The following is a 20,419-nucleotide window of genomic DNA, read 5'->3' on the forward strand; positions in this document are numbered from 1 at the left end:
AATGGGGCTTCCCAACGTTCTGCGGTGAACAATTTTCTCATGCTCAGTCTATGAAGAAGTTCAACGTCTTTGGCGAACTATATCTCTGCTGATCAACAATACGAATGGTAACAAATACATTGTAAAAAGACACACTGTGTTAAGTTATTTTTGTTGGCAAGTAGCCGTGTAATAAGCGGGATAATGTATACAACGCCGGTCATTATTGGTTAAATAAGCCCCAAGCTTCAGCTTCGCGTCGCATTATCCCTTACAAAAGAAACTTTCTAATTTCCTGTGCTTTCAAACAATCAGTGGTGTGGATAGCAACGACATCTAGCTTGCCTCTAGCAAACTGCTTTTGAATTAGCCATGTCCCCCTAAATTAATCAGAATGTTTGTAAACAAAGGTTGCCAAGACACTTCCGGGTGGATAACTGTCATCCTGTCAACAGCAGTTAGTATGGTAGCATAGCATAGTAGTTCATTTAAAAGATTAGATCAAAAAGATTAACGTCATGCCGAAATCTTGTTGTGTTTGGGGTTGTAATGTCAAATGTACACAGGCATGTAAAGCATAAGGCTTTTTCCGCTTTGCCACGGTTAAATCGCAATCGACCCAACGGAACCTGTGGATAACGTTAGCACAGATCCAGCTAAAATAGCCTAGTCTACGTTTACCGGGCGGTCTCGCTGCATCTAACGGTAGCAATGGACAGGCTGGCAACCAACCACTCATGACCGGATTTAAGGAAGACATTTCCTCACAGATCATTTATAAAACGTTTTTGTTGGGTAGCATAACGTTGGGTAGCATATCGTGCAAGCTTGCTAGCGTGAGAGTTACTATTCCAGTTGATGTAAATAAACAAACCACACACAGTGGCGTGATCTGGCTGGAGTTTTTCATTTACAGGCCATTCAATTTCAGGCCTAGGGCCTAGACCTCAGGTCAAACTACAAACATCATAACACACTCAAGGCTCTAATATGTATCAAGCCCTATGGCTCAATATCATTTGTTTCCAAGATGTGGGGAGGAAGAATATCAGACAAGGAGATCAGTGCACAGTCTGACTTACATCAATTCAGGAGATCAGGTTATGGCAGACATGTTTTTTTTGATTGTTGAAGAACTGGCTAAATGTGGTGCCACACTGGTCATGCCTTCATTCCTCAAGGGGAGAAAGCAGCTAAAATTTTGCTAGGCCAAACACTATTATAAAATGGCCATGAAAGCAAAATACAAATATTTCATTATTTACAGTAATTTGTACAGTAAACACACAGTAAACACAGCATTTACAGTAAGTACATAATGCCAGGTGCTTGCGTTGTCTTAAGAATGTGCATCGGACAATAAAAGACTTGAACTATATGAAAACAATTTATATATATATTAGTGCTGTCAGTTTAACGCGTGATTAACGGCGTTAACGCAAACCCAAATTAACGGCGTCAATTATTTTATCGCGCGATTAACGCTCTTTTTGGCCTAGCAAACTTTGTAGTTTTTTTCACATGCTGTTGCAACAACTACCGACGTTAGAAAAACTACAACACCCCACCGGATCTAGCTAGACCAGAAACAAAACAACAGGCACGCCAAACACTCGTTTGGCTTGCGAGCTGGCTAAAGAGTAGTAGCAGAGCCCGTTTACGTATATTAGACATTCTCTGGTAGTAGGCTAACGTTACGTTTTGAGTGGATGACGAGCGTGAGATGCCGAAATGGATGCCAATAAGATTCTGAATGGAAAGTTTGCTTTTAAAAAGTTGCCAAATGGTTCTATTGACAAGACCAGTGATCTGTGTGTTTTGTCGTTGTAAATTGAGCTATCATCGCAGCACGTCCAGTCTGAAATACCACTTGATGGCCAAGCACACAGCTGATGCGAATTCTCTGCCCCCTCATCAAAGCCAGGCGATTGCAATGTTGTTTTCAATAAAAAAAATATTTGCACAAAGCAATCCGAACCACTTTTCTATGTTGATAAGAGCATTAAAATTTGAAAAAAGATTGGGACAAAAAGAAATCAGGGACATTTAGAATAGATAAAAATTTGCGATTAATTGTGATTAATCGCGAGTTAACTATGACATTAATGCGATTAATCGCGATTAAATATTTTAATCGTTTGACAGCACTAATATATATATATATATATGCTATATATACCTACTATATGAAACACTCAGTATTTAACTGATAAGAAATCTTAATGTTTGCTTTATCCAACATTTACCTTTCTACTGTCAACTCTGCTTGCTCATCGATCCACAAATCCTCAAAACTGCTCATAATTACAATGATAAAGTTTCCATAGTCAATAAGATAGATAGGTACTTAATTAACCCCCAAAGGAAAATTATTGTGTCCAGACAGATAGCTAGAAAGCTCACGCAGTCCAGAAAATCTTTAATCGTTAAGTTGGATACTGTAGCTACAGCAGTAGCTAGCGATCTCAGTCACTGTATACAAGTTTGATACACCGTTAAAATATACCGTTATTCGCTAACAATATCAACAGCAACGACATCAGGAACGTCTCGTTCTTCAGTTCACAAGCATAATCATGAAACGTGTTATAATCATAAATCATAAAACGTGTTCGTGGTTAAATGACATGGAAAATCCTGTTGGCTTCAATGGGTTGTTAAGGTTAACTATCGCTAGCCAAGATCGACGTTATCCACCCGGAAGTAAGATATTTGTTGTTGTGACGTCAGGCTGAAATGTCCTATATCGAACTTATTTACGTTTGGGGGGCTTTTTTTCAGTTAGCAGACGGTACTATTTGAATCGCAATTCCATCTGAAATACTGCCAGTGACAACGTTGTTACAGTAGCTTGTTTCAAAGGGGGTTCCTTGTTTCAAAGGGTGTTCTTAATGAATTATGCAATATAAGTAGGCTAAATGCTTGAAAATATCACTAGAAGGGAAAACGGACCCACCTGCAACTGAAGCAAGCAAGCACACCCTACAATTTCCCCAGAAATTGTACCCTCTATTATTATTGGTGGCCAAGCCGCGAAGCGGCGAAGCCACATAAGTGATTCTACCTTTTCTTATTATTATTGGTGGCCAAGCCGCGAAGCGGCGAAGCCACATAAGTGATTCTACCTTTTCTTATTAGGGGCCAAGCAGCGAAGCTGCGAGGCACCTATTCTTATTGTTAGTTTTATTATTAGGGGCCAAGCAGCGAAGCTGCGAGGCACCTATTGTAATTGGTAGTATTATTAGGATTCCTCCGTAAGGAGGAAACCTATTGTTATTGTTAGTTTTATTAGGGTTCCTCCGGTAGGAGGGAACCCTATTGTTATTGGTGGTTTTATTAGGGTTCCTCCGGTAGGAGGGAACCCTATTGTTATTGGTGGTTTTATTATTATTATGTTTTACCCATGGGAGTCAATGGCAGCCCCTAGAGCACAATGGTAAAAAGTTGAGAAATTTGGCATGTTGAAACTGCAGACCATTAGTAACTACCATACCAAACATGGGCCATGTGAGACAATAGGTGGCGCTACAGGCCACGCCCCAAAATGTCAATTTTTAAAGTGATGCCATTAGCAGGCCATAAGTCCCAAAATGCTGAAATTTATTACAGATGCCTTATTTCTTATGAGGAACAAAAAAGCCTCTAGAACCTATAACGGCCGCCATATTGGATTTTTCTGTACAATAAAGATTGAGGAAACACGTTTTTTCGCTACTCCTCCTACATTTTTGGTCGAATTTTCTTCAACGTTGCCAGACATGATCTCCAGACTAAGCCTCACAAAAGTTATCAATAGGATTTTTGATTTTCAAAACCGTTTGTCCGGTACAGCCAATCCAAATCATCAACAAAGGAACCAAACAGGAAGTTGGGTCAAATCTCAGCAAATCTTTGAGATATCAACCCCAAACTTTGTATATCGGTGGAAGACACTACAACATGTTCCCATGTGAAAAATTGACTTAATATCTTAAAAAATGACTGATGTAAAGCAAATCGAATTTATCGCTAACGCTAAAATAATGCTTTACACATCCACCTGTCTAAAACGGATACTCTGATACTATCACTAGTTCTTGTGAAGACTCTTGAGAATGTTTAGTCTTCAAATCTGAAAAAAAGTTGGTTGTAAGATGAAAAGTAGATTTTTAGTGAATATTTTAAATATACATGCTTGGCTAATTTCAGTGATTTTTGGCTAAATCCTCTCTCCCCTCTTCCTGCCCGCGCGTGCTCCAAATCCTCACACACACTCAGCCTTCCCTTGACACACGCGCGGGCTTGACAAGACGCACACGCAACATCTCCAGAGTGTGGGCTGACCAAGCCCCCACTCATTCCTTAGTTTCTAGCAAAGGCCTTGTGGATCTTGATGGTATTGCATTTCCGATTTTGTATGCAAAGGTAAAAAGTTCTCAAAATCCTGAAACATTGATGGTATAGGCCATGAGTAACTACCACACCACAATGACCCACCATTATCCATAGGTGGCCCTACGGCCACCCCCCCAATTGTCAATTTTCAAAGTGATGCCATTTGCATCCCATTTGTCCCAAAATTCTGAAATTCATTACATATGCCTTATTTCTCATGAGGAGCAAAAAAGCCTCTCGAACCTATAACGGCACCCCCACAAATCTGAAAAATAGTTTAATGTAAGATGAAAAGTAGATTAATTGTGAATATTTAAAATATGTATGCTTGGCTAATTTCTAGAGCTTTTACCCCAAATCCTGTCTGTAGTTTGTTTAAACAAATGTAGCCTTTTAAACCTCTAGGTTTAATTCTCTCTTTTATACATTTAAAGTTGGATTTGACATTTAATCATTTAGCAAGTTGTTTGACTCAAAAACCATAACAGTACATGGCCCCAACAGTACCAAGCTCCCACCTTCACTCCTTAGTCTAGTAGACATTTTAGACTAGTAGGCATTCTGTGATTAGTTTGGCCACAGCTAATTCTATTGTTAAAAGAAACAGAAGGTCTTCTTCTTCTTCAGAACTATACAGTTGAATCAACCAAACACAGCTTGGTCATGTTATCATCTTCTTTGGCACATCTAAATTAAGGACTAGACTTTTAAGAAAGCATGACCAAAGCAATTTGTTGAGGGATGGTTCCTCCATAAACAGTTGCCGACAAAGAATGTCAGACAATAACTTTAACATAGTCTTGCATTAAGAGTAGAGTCAACAAATTGAATAACTGTGCTGATGGTTGTTGAAACTCATTGCTCTGAGTTGGTGCATGTCAATTTAGGCAGAAGTCCATGTCTGGTGATATTTGACAACCTCAAACAGCATGAGTGTGCTCGACATACGTTCTTTTACTTATATTCATGTTACTTATTCATTTGCCTTTAACTTGTAAATTTTGTTCATTGCTAATAAAGTATTTGTTTATTCTAAAACTGCTATCTATCTTAAGACCTCACGGAATATTTACCTTGCTTACATCTCAAACAGATCATACAATAAGAAATAGTCAACCACCCAGCATTCACATACATTTCCAACACAACAATGATATGGACATATTACCACATTTAACTACACTGACTACAATTGATTTAAAATTCAGTGTGTATGTTTATGTAAGACACATATGTAGTTATTCTACTTTGACATCACAAAAACTATGAAATAAGAGTGAATGCGTTTAGGAAGCAACTTTGTCCATGTACAATATGGTTGATGTTTGTTTATAACTGGAATATAAATGTGTGCACAACAATTAGTTCCATTCAAGTAAGTCTATTTTATTGGACAAGAAGCATTCCATGAGTGGTGACATTTGACAACCTCAGACAGTCTGCCACTGGGCCAAATGAAAAGCTCTATTCTTGATTTGCAATGCAGCTAGGGGAAGTCCTAGACCATAAGGGGAAAAGCTGCGGCCACTTGTGATGTTAAAAAGGCCAGTTACATACAAAATATTGCTGTCATATACCATATTTCTTTGATTAAACGCTGCAGACAAACAACTAGACAAGGAGGTCAAACAAACGCTGAGTGTAAAATTGAAGCTGCGCGTGTCTCTCCTTTTTGTAGAAATCTGAATTAGCATGCCAAAACATTCTTATATTTTAGCTTTCAAACAGAAAGCTGTGCAGAAAGCACTCACAAGCAGCAACAGACCTGTAGCACGCAAACTTGGGGTTGATGAAAGGCACATTGACCCAAGCCGAGGACTTCAAGTATCTCTGGGTCTTGTTCACGAGGGAAGAATGCAGCGCAAGATCGACAGGCGGATCGGTGCGGCGTTCGCAGTGATGCGGGCTCTGCATCGGTCCGTCGTGGTGAAGAAGGAGCTGAGTCGAAAGGCAAAGCTCGCTATTTACCAGTCGATCTACGTTCCTACCCTCACCAATGGTCACGAACTATGGGCGGTGACCGAATACAAGCGGCCGAAATGAGCTTTCTCCGCAGGGTGTCCGGGCTTTCCCTTAGAGATAGGGTAAGAAGCTCGGTCATCCGGGAGGGGCTCAGAGGAGAACCGCTGCTCCTCTGCGTCGAGAGGAGCCAGCTGAGGTGGCTCGGGCATCTGATCAGGATGCCTCCTGGACGCCTCCCTGGTGAGGTGTTTTGGGCACGTCCCACTGGGAAGGGGCCCCGGGGAAGACCCAGGACACGCTGGAGGGACTGTCTCTTGGCTGGCCTGGGAACGCCTCGGGGTCCCCCAGGGGGAGCTGGTGGAAGTGGCCGGGGAGAGGGAAGTCGGGGCCTGCTTAGGTTGCTGCCCCAGCGACCCGACCCCCGGACAAGCGGTAGATGACAACGACGACAACAGCATTTTAACCCCGTTTGTCAAAAATTTCTAAAAGTTGGTACGCATGCCTCATATTGCTCATGGGGAACAAAAGAGTATCAAGAACCCACAATGTCGGCAGCATGGACATTTCTCTACAGCGACAATTTGTGAAGAATTTTTGAAAATGACTTAAAATCAACCACTGATCCAATTGTCTTGGAATATTGTGTACATGTGTGAAATACATGTCTGTGTCATGTCAATTTGGTAATGGTTTGCAATGTTAAGGAGGAACCCGCCATTGCTGCCTGCAGCTATATTTAGGGTTCCTCCGGTAGGAGGGAACCCTATTGTTATTGGTGGTTTTATTATTATGTTTTACCCATGGGAGTCAATGGCAGCCCCTAGAGCACAATGGTAAAAAGTTGTGAAATTTGGCATGTTGAAACTGCAGACCATTAGTAACTACCATACCAAACATGGGCCATGTGAGACAATAGGTGGCGCTACAGGCCACGCCCCAAAATGTCAATTTTTAAAGTGATGCCATTTGCAGGCCATAAGTCCCAAAATGCTGAAATTCATTACAGATACCTTATTTCTCATGAGGAACAAAAAAGCCTCTAGAACCTATAACGGCCGCCATATTGGATTTTTCTGTACAATAAAGATTGAGGAAACACGTTTTTTCGCTACTCCTCCTACATTTTTGGTTAAAATGTTCTTCAAAGTTGCCAGAGAGGATCTCCAGACTGAGCCTCACAAAAGTTATCAATAGGATTTTTGATTTTCAAAACCGTTTGTCCAGTACAGCCAATCAAAATCATCAACAAAGGAACCAAACAGGAAGTTGGGTCAAATCTCAGCAAATCTTTGAGATATCAACACCAAACTTGGTATATCGGTGGAAGACAATACAACATGTTCCCATGTGAAAAATTGACTTAATATCTTAAAAAATGACTGACATAAATCAAATCAAATTTATCGCTAACGCTAAAATAATGCTTTACACATCCACCGGTCTAAAACGGATACTCTGATACTATCAATAGTTCATATGAAGACTCTTGAGAATGTTTAGTATTCAAATCTGAATTTTTTTTAATGTAAGATGAAAAGTAGATTTTTGGTGAATATTTGAAACATGCATGCTTGGCTAATTTCAGAGCTATTTTGGCTGAATCCTCTCTCCCCTCCTCCTGCCCGCGCGTGCTCCAGATCCTCACACACACTCAGCCTTCCCTTGACACACGCGCGGCCAAGACGCACACGCAACATTTCAGGAGAGTGTGGGCTGACCAAGCCCCCACTCATTCCTTGGTCTTTAGCAAAGGCCCATGTGGATCCTGAAACATTGATAGTATAGACCAAGAGTAACTACCACACCACAAATGGCCCAACATTACCCATAGGTGGCGCTACAGGCCACGCCCTGAAGCACAAAGATACAAGGCTCTCTGGAATGGTTAGGCTCACCAAGCCCCCTCCCTTCACTTCTTGGCTTGAAATAAAGGCCCATGTGGATCTTGTTGGTATTGCATTTCCGATTTTGTATGCAATGGTAAAAAGTTCTCCATATCCTGAAACAGTGATAGTATAGGCCATGAGTAACTACTACACCACAAATGACCCACCATTATCCATAGGTGGCGCTACGGCCACCCCCCAATTGTCCATTTTCAATGTGCTGCCATTTGCATCCCATTTGTCCCAAAATTCAGAAATTCATAACATATGCCTTATTTCTCATGAGGAACAAAAAAGCCTCTAGAACCTATAACGGCACCCACACAAATCTGAAAAAAAGTTGAATGTAAGATGAAAAGTAGATTTTTAGTGAATATTTGAAACATGCATGCTTGGCTAATTTCAGAGCTTTTTTGCAAAATCCTCTCTCACCTCCTCCTGCTCCTCCTGCCTGATCCAAATCCTCACATACTCAGCCTTCCCTTGACACACGCGCGACTAAGACGCACACGCAACATTTCAGGAGAGTGTGGGCTGACCAAGCCCCCACTCATTCCTTGGTCTTTAGCAAAGGCCCATGTGGATCTTGATGGTATTTCATTTCCAATTTTGTATGCAATGATAAAAAGGTCTCAAATCCTGAAACATTAATAGTATAGGCCGAGAAACACTTTAACAAAAGCCCATGTGGATCTTCTTGGTATTGCATTTCCGATTTTGTATGCAATGGTAAAAAGGTCTCAAAATCCTGAAACATTGATAGTATAGGCCGAGAAACACTTTAACAAAAGCCCATGTGGATCTTCTTGGTATTGCATTTCCGATTTTGTATGCAATGGTAAAAAGTTATAAAAATCCTGAAACATGGATAATATAGACCAAGAGTAACTACCACACCACAAATGGCCCACCATTACCCATAGGTGGCGCTACAGGCCACGCCCTAAACCACAAAGATACAAGGCTTTCTGGAATGGATAGAATCACCAAGCCCCCTCCCTTCACTTCTTGGCTTGAAATAAAGGCCCATGTGGATATTGATGGTATTGCATTTCCGATTTTGTATGCAATGGTAAAAAGGTCTCAAAATTCTGAAACATAGATAGTATAGGCCAAGAAACACTTTAACAAAGCCCATGTGGATCTTGTTGGTATTGCATTTCCGATTTTGTATGCAATGGTAACAAGTTCTCCAAATCCTGAAACATTGATGGTATAGGCCATGAGTAACTACCACACCACAAATGACCCACCATTATCTATATGTGGCGCTACGGCCATCCCACCATTGTCCATTTTCAAAGTGCTTCCATTTGCATCCTATTTGTCCCATAATTCTGAAATTCATTATATATGCCTCATTTCCCATGAGGAACAAAAAAGGCTCTAGAACCTATAATGACCACCCCCACAAATCTGAAAAATAGTTCAATGTAAGATGAAAAGTAGATTCATTGTGAATATTTAAAATATGTATGCTTGGCTAATTTCTATAGCTTTTTCCCCAAATCCTGTCTGTAATTTGTTTAAATGAACGTAGCCTTTTAAACCTCTAGGTTTAATTCTCTCTTTTATACATTTAAAGTTGGATTTGACATTTAACAGACATTCAATCATTTAGCAAGTTGTTTGACTCAAAAATCATAAAAGTACATGGCCCCAACAGTACCAAGCTCCCACCTTCACTCCTTAGTCTAGTAGCCATTTTAGACTAGTAGGCATTCTGTGATTAGTTTGGCCACAGCTAATTCTACTGTTAAAAGAAACAGAAGGTCTTCTTCTTCAGAACTATACAGTTGAATCAACCAAACGCAGCTTGGTCATGTTATCATCTTCTTTGGCACATTTAAACTAAGGACTAGACTTTTAAGAAAGCATGACCAAAGCAATTTGGTGAGGGAGGGTTCCTCCATAAACAGTTGCCGACAAAGAATTTCAGACAATAACTTAAACGTAGTCTTGCATTAAGAGTAAAGTCAACGAATTGAATAACTGTGCTAATGGTTGTTGAAACTCATTGCTCTGAGTTGGTGCATGTCATTTTAGGCAGAAGTCCATGTCTGGTGATATTTGACAACCTCAAACAGAATGAGTTTGCCACTGGGTCTAATGAAAAGGCTCTTGTTTTGATTTGCAATGCAATTTTGGGAGGTTCTAGATCATTGGGGTGCCAAGCTGGGCCCAGTTGTACTGTTAGAAAGGCCAGTTACATTAAACATTATTGTTGTCAAATTATTTTTTTTTCCCAGCATTGCAGGCACTAACAAAAGCAGTGGTGCCCAGAAATGTTTCGCAGGAGTGGCGAAAAAGAGAAGCAGAACAGTGGAACACCATCTCACTACCATTATCTCTTATTCACTCTCATCTGTGTTTTATTTCTGTAACTGGGAGAGTATGGGACTACATGAAAGTTTCAAAGTCAAAGTGTAGTAATGTACAATAGAGGAACTGGGTGTACAAGCTTCTGCTTGCGGAATGAATGCTTCGTGACATGTTTTATAAAACTTGAGAAGTTTCCTTTTATTCGTGGTGTGTGTCCAGTATATAACGTCTAGCCCTGCTTTATCCTACCGCCCTGCTCCCCGGCCCCTCGTCGTAGCCTCATCTCCATGCCCATAACATTACGCCATTAACTAGATCCAGTTACATGACACTGGGAAATGGGTGCTGATGTGGAAAGTCCCCAAAAACAGCAGAAAACAAGGAAAATATTAATCCACCAGTCATTTTTACATTTTAAATATGGAGGCATCTATAGGAACTAGTGGTTACTCCTTTGTTGTGCACCCAACAGATATTGGGCTACTTTACATATAATACATATATAACTATACTTATAGGCCTTAACGTAGTTGTCGGCCTACCATTACATACACGTCCTTTACTACATTGTATCTTCCCTTTCATAAAGTTATTGTTGTAATCAAAGCTTTTAAAGAATGGATCTCTGCATGATGGGCCTGACCAGAGCAGAGGTGGCCTGACAGAACACGCTTCAAAGTTGTCACTTTCAAAAGGGTGGCATTTTAACCCTGTTCGTCCAAAATGTCTAAAAGTTGGTACGCATGCCTTATATTGCTCATGGGGAACAAAAGAGTGTCAAGAACCCATAATGTCAGCAGCATGGATATTTCTCTACAGTGACAATTTGTGAAGAATTTCAGAAAATGACTTAAAATCAGCCATTGATCCAGTTGTCTTGAAATGTTGTGTACATGTATGAAATACATGCAGGGGCGGCCTTAAGCATCTGGGGGCCCGTTTCAAAAACTAATATGGGGCCCTACCAAAACATAAACATAATAGAGCAGAAAAGGCAAGGATTCCTGTCGGTTTCCATCAATGGTATCTTATTTTATTACGTGCACTTTCAGCTTCATGAACAGGGCAGCTCAACATCGGAATAATCCAACCTTATTTGATTAAAACGATATCTAATTATACAGGGTTTTAAGTTGAAATAAGGCTCGCCCTTTCACGCACGGCAACTTCACTGCTAATTGACTAGCGCAGTATGTGTTCAGCTGACTTGGCAAAAAAAAACAGCTCAAATATCCCGTCAACTTCAATTATTTAACAAAAAGCAAAGAAGAAAAATAGTCTGACGTGACACTGATCCGAACTTATCATAAACTAGCTCTAGCTCTACAACAATGCACTCACCGGGCGCACCGCTGCTGTCGCCGGTAGTAGGATCTACAGATGCTGAACCAAAGATAGAGATCACTTTTTGTAAACTGAATAAAGCTTTTTTTTTTTGTCCGATATTTTTAGTTTTTCAGCAACACTGGCATATGTACGTTTCATTTCTTTTCCTGCTCAAACTAACATTTTAACCTTGGTCGCGGGGGCGGTAAACGTTGCCATGGTAACCACGAGTTCGACCAATCAGAGATATCAGTCAGTGTTGTTTTGCTTAGAATTGTGGGTAGTGTAGTATTTCAACAAAAGATCGCAAATAACAAGGTTGATTTACGGACTTGTGGCTTGAGCAGAAACTTTCGTTTCACAACCTCGTAGTTCGTGGTCAGTCTGCCTTGGATGGTTTAGAGTAGACATTGTGGCAGACAATCAATATCTTACTGAGAGAATGAACGGGACTTTTGCCGGTCTGTTGGGGGTCCCCTTGGAGGGCGGGGCCCGTTTCAATTGAAACGGATGAAACATAGGTAAGGCCGCGTCTCAATACATGTCAGTGTCATGTCAATTTGGTAATGGTTTGAAATGTTATGGAGGAACCCGCCATTGCTGCCTGCAGCTATATTTATTATTATGTTTTACCCATGGGAGTCAATGGCAGCCCCTAGAGCACAATGGTAAAAAGTTGTGAAATTTGGCATGTTGAAACTGCAGACCATTAGTAACTACCATACCAAACATGGGCCATGTGAGACAATAGGTGGCGCTACAGGCCACGCCCCAAAATGTCAATTTTTAAAGTGATGCCATTTGCAGGCCATAAGTCCCAAAATGCTGAAATTCATTACAGATACCTTATTTCTCATGAGGAACAAAAAAGCCTCTAGAACCTATAACGGCCGCCATATTGGATTTTTCTGTACAATAAAGATTGAGGAAACACGTTTTTTCGCTACTCCTCCTACATTTTTGGTTAAAATGTTCTTCAAAGTTGCCAGAGAGGATCTCCAGACTGAGCCTCACAAAAGTTATCAATAGGATTTTTGATTTTCAAAACCGTTTGTCCAGTACAGCCAATCAAAATCATCAACAAAGGAACCAAACAGGAAGTTGGGTCAAATCTCAGCAAATCTTTGAGATATCAACACCAAACTTGGTATATCGGTGGAAGACAATACAACATGTTCCCATGTGAAAAATTGACTTAATATCTTAAAAAATGACTGACATAAATCAAATCAAATTTATCGCTAACGCTAAAATAATGCTTTACACATCCACCGGTCTAAAACGGATACTCTGATACTATCAATAGTTCATATGAAGACTCTTGAGAATGTTTAGTATTCAAATCTGAATTTTCTTTAATGTAAGATGAAAAGTAGATTTTTGGTGAATATTTGAAACATGCATGCTTGGCTAATTTCAGAGCTATTTTGGCTGAATCCTCTCTCCCCTCTTCCTGCCCGCGCGTGCTCCAGATCCTCACACACACTCAGCCTTCCCTTGACACACGCGCGGCCAAGACGCACACGCAACATTTCAGGAGAGTGTGGGCTGACCAAGCCCCCACTCATTCCTTGGTCTTTAGCAAAGGCCCATGTGGATCCTGAAACATTGATAGTATAGACCAAGAGTAACTACCACACCACAAATGGCCCAACATTACCCATAGGTGGCGCTACAGGCCACGCCCTGAAGCACAAAGATACAAGGCTCTCTGGAATGGTTAGGCTCACCAAGCCCCCTCCCTTCACTTCTTGGCTTGAAATAAAGGCCCATGTGGATCTTGTTGGTATTGCATTTCCGATTTTGTATGCAATGGTAAAAAGTTCTCCATATCCTGAAACAGTGATAGTATAGGCCATGAGTAACTACTACACCACAAATGACCCACCATTATCCATAGGTGGCGCTACGGCCACCCCCCAATTGTCCATTTTCAATGTGCTGCCATTTGCATCCCATTTGTCCCAAAATTCAGAAATTCATAACATATGCCTTATTTCTCATGAGGAACAAAAAAGCCTCTAGAACCTATAACGGCACCCACACAAATCTGAAAAAAAGTTGAATGTAAGATGAAAAGTAGATTTTTAGTGAATATTTGAAACATGCATGCTTGGCTAATTTCAGAGCTTTTTTGCAAAATCCTCTCTCACCTCCTCCTGCTCCTCCTGCCTGATCCAAATCCTCACATACTCAGCCTTCCCTTGACACACGCGCGACTAAGACGCACACGCAACATTTCAGGAGAGTGTGGGCTGACCAAGCCCCCACTCATTCCTTGGTCTTTAGCAAAGGCCCATGTGGATCTTGATGGTATTTCATTTCCAATTTTGTATGCAATGATAAAAAGGTCTCAAATCCTGAAACATTAATAGTATAGGCCGAGAAACACTTTAACAAAAGCCCATGTGGATCTTCTTGGTATTGCATTTCCGATTTTGTATGCAATGGTAAAAAGGTCTCAAAATCCTGAAACATTGATAGTATAGGCCGAGAAACACTTTAACAAAAGCCCATGTGGATCTTCTTGGTATTGCATTTCCGATTTTGTATGCAATGGTAAAAAGTTATAAAAATCCTGAAACATGGATAATATAGACCAAGAGTAACTACCACACCACAAATGGCCCACCATTACCCATAGGTGGCGCTACAGGCCACGCCCTAAACCACAAAGATACAAGGCTTTCTGGAATGGATAGAATCACCAAGCCCCCTCCCTTCACTTCTTGGCTTGAAATAAAGGCCCATGTGGATATTGATGGTATTGCATTTCCGATTTTGTATGCAATGGTAAAAAGGTCTCAAAATTCTGAAACATAGATAGTATAGGCCAAGAAACACTTTAACAAAGCCCATGTGGATCTTGTTGGTATTGCATTTCCGATTTTGTATGCAATGGTAACAAGTTCTCCAAATCCTGAAACATTGATGGTATAGGCCATGAGTAACTACCACACCACAAATGACCCACCATTATCTATATGTGGCGCTACGGCCATCCCACCATTGTCCATTTTCAAAGTGCTTCCATTTGCATCCTATTTGTCCCATAATTCTGAAATTCATTATATATGCCTCATTTCCCATGAGGAACAAAAAAGGCTCTAGAACCTATAATGACCACCCCCACAAATCTGAAAAATAGTTCAATGTAAGATGAAAAGTAGATTCATTGTGAATATTTAAAATATGTATGCTTGGCTAATTTCTATAGCTTTTTCCCCAAATCCTGTCTGTAATTTGTTTAAATGAACGTAGCCTTTTAAACCTCTAGGTTTAATTCTCTCTTTTATACATTTAAAGTTGGATTTGACATTTAACAGACATTCAATCATTTAGCAAGTTGTTTGACTCAAAAATCATAAAAGTACATGGCCCCAACAGTACCAAGCTCCCACCTTCACTCCTTAGTCTAGTAGCCATTTTAGACTAGTAGGCATTCTGTGATTAGTTTGGCCACAGCTAATTCTACTGTTAAAAGAAACAGAAGGTCTTCTTCTTCAGAACTATACAGTTGAATCAACCAAACGCAGCTTGGTCATGTTATCATCTTCTTTGGCACATTTAAACTAAGGACTAGACTTTTAAGAAAGCATGACCAAAGCAATTTGGTGAGGGAGGGTTCCTCCATAAACAGTTGCCGACAAAGAATTTCAGACAATAACTTAAACGTAGTCTTGCATTAAGAGTAAAGTCAACGAATTGAATAACTGTGCTAATGGTTGTTGAAACTCATTGCTCTGAGTTGGTGCATGTCATTTTAGGCAGAAGTCCATGTCTGGTGATATTTGACAACCTCAAACAGAATGAGTTTGCCACTGGGTCTAATGAAAAGGCTCTTGTTTTGATTTGCAATGCAATTTTGGGAGGTTCTAGATCATTGGGGTGCCAAGCTGGGCCCAGTTGTACTGTTAGAAAGGCCAGTTACATTAAACATTATTGTTGTCAAATTATTTTTTTTTCCCAGCATTGCAGGCACTAACAAAAGCAGTGGTGCCCAGAAATGTTTCGCAGGAGTGGCGAAAAAGAGAAGCAGAACAGTGGAACACCATCTCACTACCATTATCTCTTATTCACTCTCATCTGTGTTTTATTTCTGTAACTGGGAGAGTATGGGACTACATGAAAGTTTCAAAGTCAAAGTGTAGTAATGTACAATAGAGGAACTGGGTGTACAAGCTTCTGCTTGCGGAATGAATGCTTCGTGACATGTTTTATAAAACTTGAGAAGTTTCCTTTTATTCGTGGTGTGTGTCCAGTATATAACGTCTAGCCCTGCTTTATCCTACCGCCCTGCTCCCCGGCCCCTCGTCGTAGCCTCATCTCCATGCCCATAACATTACGCCATTAACTAGATCCAGTTACATGACACTGGGAAATGGGTGCTGATGTGGAAAGTCCCCAAAAACAGCAGAAAACAAGGAAAATATTAATCCACCAGTCATTTTTACATTTTAAATATGGAGGCATCTATAGGAACTAGTGGTTACTCCTTTGTTGTGCACCCAACAGATATTGGGCTACTTTACATATAATACATATATAACTATACTTATAGGCCTTAACGTAGTTGTCGGCCTACCATTACATACACGTCCTTTACTACATTGTATCTTCCCTTTCATAAAGTTATTGTTGTAATCAAAGCTTTTAAAGAATGGATCTCTGCATGATGGGCCTGACCAGAGCAGAGGTGGCCTGACAGAACACGCTTCAAAGTTGTCACTTTCAAAAGGGTGGCATTTTAACCCTGTTCGTCCAAAATGTCTAAAAGTTGGTACGCATGCCTTATATTGCTCATGGGGAACAAAAGAGTGTCAAGAACCCATAATGTCAGCAGCATGGATATTTCTCTACAGTGACAATTTGTGAAGAATTTCAGAAAATGACTTAAAATCAGCCATTGATCCAGTTGTCTTGAAATGTTGTGTACATGTATGAAATACATGCAGGGGCGGCCTTAAGCATCTGGGGGCCCGTTTCAAAAACTAATATGGGGCCCTACCAAAACATAAACATAATAGAGCAGAAAAGGCAAGGATTCCTGTCGGTTTCCATCAATGGTATCTTATTTTATTACGTGCACTTTCAGCTTCATGAACAGGGCAGCTCAACATCGGAATAATCCAACCTTATTTGATTAAAACGATATCTAATTATACAGGGTTTTAAGTTGAAATAAGGCTCGCCCTTTCACGCACGGCAACTTCACTGCTAATTGACTAGCGCAGTATGTGTTCAGCTGACTTGGCAAAAAAAAACAGCTCAAATATCCCGTCAACTTCAATTATTTAACAAAAAGCAAAGAAGAAAAATAGTCTGACGTGACACTGATCCGAACTTATCATAAACTAGCTCTAGCTCTACAACAATGCACTCACCGGGCGCACCGCTGCTGTCGCCGGTAGTAGGATCTACAGATGCTGAACCAAAGATAGAGATCACTTTTTGTAAACTGAATAAAGCTTTTTTTTTTTGTCCGATATTTTTAGTTTTTCAGCAACACTGGCATATGTACGTTTCATTTCTTTTCCTGCTCAAACTAACATTTTAACCTTGGTCGCGGGGGCGGTAAACGTTGCCATGGTAACCACGAGTTCGACCAATCAGAGATATCAGTCAGTGTTGTTTTGCTTAGAATTGTGGGTAGTGTAGTATTTCAACAAAAGATCGCAAATAACAAGGTTGATTTACGGACTTGTGGCTTGAGCAGAAACTTTCGTTTCACAACCTCGTAGTTCGTGGTCAGTCTGCCTTGGATGGTTTAGAGTAGACATTGTGGCAGACAATCAATATCTTACTGAGAGAATGAACGGGACTTTTGCCGGTCTGTTGGGGGTCCCCTTGGAGGGCGGGGCCCGTTTCAATTGAAACGGATGAAACATAGGTAAGGCCGCGTCTCAATACATGTCAGTGTCATGTCAATTTGGTAATGGTTTGAAATGTTATGGAGGAACCCGCCATTGCTGCCTGCAGCTATATTTATTATTATGTTTTACCCATGGGAGTCAATGGCAGCCCCTAGAGCACAATGGTAAAAAGTTGTGAAATTTGGCATGTTGAAACTGCAGACCATTAGTAACTACCATACCAAACATGGGCCATGTGAGACAATAGGTGGCGCTACAGGCCACGCCCCAAAATGTCAATTTTTAAAGTGATGCCATTTGCAGGCCATAAGTCCCAAAATGCTGAAATTCATTACAGATACCTTATTTCTCATGAGGAACAAAAAAGCCTCTAGAACCTATAACGGCCGCCATATTGGATTTTTCTGTACAATAAAGATTGAGGAAACACGTTTTTTCGCTACTCCTCCTACATTTTTGGTTAAAATGTTCTTCAAAGTTGCCAGAGAGGATCTCCAGACTGAGCCTCACAAAAGTTATCAATAGGATTTTTGATTTTCAAAACCGTTTGTCCAGTACAGCCAATCAAAATCATCAACAAAGGAACCAAACAGGAAGTTGGGTCAAATCTCAGCAAATCTTTGAGATATCAACACCAAACTTGGTATATCGGTGGAAGACAATACAACATGTTCCCATGTGAAAAATTGACTTAATATCTTAAAAAATGACTGACATAAATCAAATCAAATTTATCGCTAACGCTAAAATAATGCTTTACACATCCACCGGTCTAAAACGGATACTCTGATACTATCAATAGTTCATATGAAGACTCTTGAGAATGTTTAGTATTCAAATCTGAATTTTCTTTAATGTAAGATGAAAAGTAGATTTTTGGTGAATATTTGAAACATGCATGCTTGGCTAATTTCAGAGCTATTTTGGCTGAATCCTCTCTCCCCTCCTCCTGCCCGCGCGTGCTCCAGATCCTCACACACACTCAGCCTTCCCTTGACACACGCGCGGCCAAGACGCACACGCAACATTTCAGGAGAGTGTGGGCTGACCAAGCCCCCACTCATTCCTTGGTCTTTAGCAAAGGCCCATGTGGATCCTGAAACATTGATAGTATAGACCAAGAGTAACTACCACACCACAAATGGCCCAACATTACCCATAGGTGGCGCTACAGGCCACGCCCTGAAGCACAAAGATACAAGGCTCTCTGGAATGGTTAGGCTCACCAAGCCCCCTCCCTTCACTTCTTGGCTTGAAATAAAGGCCCATGTGGATCTTGTTGGTATTGCATTTCCGATTTTGTATGCAATGGTAAAAAGTTCTCCATATCCTGAAACAGTGATAGTATAGGCCATGAGTAACTACTACACCACAAATGACCCACCATTATCCATAGGTGGCGCTACGGCCACCCCCCAATTGTCCATTTTCAATGTGCTGCCATTTGCATCCCATTTGTCCCAAAATTCAGAAATTCATAACATATGCCTTATTTCTCATGAAGAACAAAAAAGCCTCTAGAACCTATAACGGCACCCACACAAATCTGAAAAAAAGTTGAATGTAAGATGAAAAGTAGATTTTTAGTGAATATTTGAAACATGCATGCTTGGCTAATTTCAGAGCTTTTTTGCAAAATCCTCTCTCACCTCCTCCTGCTCCTCCTGCCTGATCCAAATCCTCACATACTCAGCCTTCCCTTGACACACGCGCGACTAAGACGCACACGCAACATTTCAGGAGAGTGTGGGCTGACCAAGCCCCCACTCATTCCTTGGTCTTTAGCAAAGGCCCATGTGGATCTTGATGGTATTTCATTTCCAATTTTGTATGCAATGATAAAAAGGTCTCAAATCCTGAAACATTAATAGTATAGGCCGAGAAACACTTTAACAAAAGCCCATGTGGATCTTCTTGGTATTGCATTTCCGATTTTGTATGCAATGGTAAAAAGGTCTCAAAATCCTGAAACATTGATAGTATAGGCCGAGAAACACTTTAACAAAAGCCCATGTGGATCTTCTTGGTATTGCATTTCCGATTTTGTATGCAATGGTAAAAAGTTATAAAAATCCTGAAACATGGATAATATAGACCAAGAGTAACTACCACACCACAAATGGCCCACCATTACCCATAGGTGGCGCTACAGGCCACGCCCTAAACCACAAAGATACAAGGCTTTCTGGAATGGATAGAATCACCAAGCCCCCTCCCTTCACTTCTTGGCTTGAAATAAAGGCCCATGTGGATATTGATGGTATTGCATTTCCGATTTTGTATGCAATGGTAAAAAGGTCTCAAAATTCTGAAACATAGATAGTATAGGCCAAGAAACACTTTAACAAAGCCCATGTGGATCTTGTTGGTATTGCATTTCCGATTTTGTATGCAATGGTAACAAGTTCTCCAAATCCTGAAACATTGATGGTATAGGCCATGAGTAACTACCACACCACAAATGACCCACCATTATCTATATGTGGCGCTACGGCCATCCCACCATTGTCCATTTTCAAAGTGCTTCCATTTGCATCCTATTTGTCCCATAATTCTGAAATTCATTATATATGCCTCATTTCCCATGAGGAACAAAAAAGGCTCTAGAACCTATAATGACCACCCCCACAAATCTGAAAAATAGTTCAATGTAAGATGAAAAGTAGATTCATTGTGAATATTTAAAATATGTATGCT

The sequence above is a fragment of the Hypomesus nipponensis genome, chromosome 2 (assembly GCF_054491055.1).
Source record: "Hypomesus nipponensis isolate SF chromosome 2, ASM5449105v1, whole genome shotgun sequence".
NCBI lineage: Eukaryota > Metazoa > Chordata > Actinopteri > Osmeriformes > Osmeridae > Hypomesus > Hypomesus nipponensis.